Genomic DNA, 1962 nt, shown 5'->3' on the forward strand with positions numbered 1-1962 from the left:
AGGGGAGAAGGGGAGAGGGTGGCTTGCCCCCCAAGTCAAGGGGGGCGCCCCCTCTAGGGTTCCCCCCTCAACCCTAGGCGCAAGGGCCCAAGGGAGGGGGTGCGCCCAGCCCACCAGGGGCTGGCTCCCTGCCCCACGCAGCCCATGTGGTCCCCCGGGAAGGGTGGACCCCCGGAACCCTTCCGGTGGCCCCGGTACAATACCGGTATGACCCCGAAACTTCCCGGTGCCAGTTTGACGACTTCCCATATATAAATCTTTACCTCCGGACCCTTCCGGAGCTCCTCGTGACTTCCGGGATCCCATCCGGGACTCCGAACAACATTCGGTAGTCACATACTAGTCTTCCTAATAACCCTAGCGTCACTGAACCTTAAGTGTGTAGACCCTACGGGTTCGGGAGACATGCAGACATGACCGAGACGCTCTCAGGTCAATAACCAACAGCGGGATCTGGATACCCATGATGGCTCCCACATGTTCCTCGATGTTGTCATCGGATGAACCACGATGTCGAGGATTCGATCAACCCCTGTATACAATTCCCTTTGTCAATCGGTACGTTACTTGCCCGAGACTCGATCGTCGGTATCCCAATACCTTGTTCAGTCTCGTTACCGGCAAGTCACTTTACTCGTACCGTAATGCATGATCCCGTGTCCAACACCTTGGTCACATTGAGCTCATTATGATGATGCATTACCGAGTGGGCCCAGAGATACCTCTCCGTCATACGGAGTGACAAATCCCAGTCTCGATCCGTGTCAACCCAACAGATACTTTCGGAGATACCTGTAATGCACCTTTATAATCACCCAGTTACGTTGTGACGTTTGATACACCCAAGGCACTCTTATGGTATCCGGGAGTTGCACGATCTCATGGTGGAAGGAAGAGATACTTGACATTGGCCAAGCTTCTAGCAAAACGAACTACACGATCTTTTATGCTATGCTTAGGATTGGGTCTTGTCCATCACATCATTCTCCTAATGATGTGATCCCGTTATCAACGACATCCAATGTCCATAGTCAGGAAACCATGACTATCTGTTGATCACAACGAGCTAGTCAACTAGAGGCTCACCAGGGACATATTGTGGTCTAAGTATTCACACGTGTATTACGATTTCCGGATAATACAGTTATAGCATGAACAGAAGACAATTATCATGAACATTGAAATATAATAATACTTTTATTATTGCCTCTAGGGCATATTTCCAACAACACCTTCAAGAAGGAGGCGACGATGACGCCGCTGCTGCCCGGACTAGTCCTAGGGTTCCCCCCTGTACGCAGGAGGGCAGTGAGGGGAGGGGTGTACCCGACGCCCTTCAGGAAGGTCCGACGGCACCCACAGGCGTCACCGCGTCGGGGCCGGACAAGCCGCCAGAGATTTCTCCCAAGTCCCAACCCAAACCCCCACCACTACCCCAGACGAATCATAGTGCACCGCCCATCGCGCCGCCCACCAACATGTGCCACCACAATCACCGGATCAACTCCGCCGTCTCCCTGAGGTCACCGACACGAGACCTGGAGGATGGGAGAAGGGAGAGTGTCCTTGGGGGCATCCGCAACATCACCGACGTGAGGGGACAACCACCACCGCCACCGCGGAGCCGACCGGACGCGCGGACAAGGGGCCTGCCAGGCACCGAGGCCCGGCCGAACCCAACAGGGTCCGGACAGCCCCTGCCGTCACACTGTAGCTCATCGGCCGACGCCACCGCCACCGCCCGCAGACCACCGCCACTTCACCACCAACCAGGGAGCAGCGCCGCCACGCACCGAGTCGCCGGCCCGCCCTAGCCCAGATGGGGCCCGAAGGGCCCAGATCTGGGCCGGCGGGCGCCGCCGGCCACCAGCACCGCCACGCCGCCCCGCGGCCAACGGCCGCGCCGCCGCACCGAGAGCCACGGAGCTCGCCGGACTCCCGCCGCCGAACCCCACCGCAGAG

Source organism: Triticum aestivum, chromosome 6B (genome assembly GCF_018294505.1).
Source record: "Triticum aestivum cultivar Chinese Spring chromosome 6B, IWGSC CS RefSeq v2.1, whole genome shotgun sequence".
Lineage (NCBI taxonomy): Eukaryota > Viridiplantae > Streptophyta > Magnoliopsida > Poales > Poaceae > Triticum > Triticum aestivum.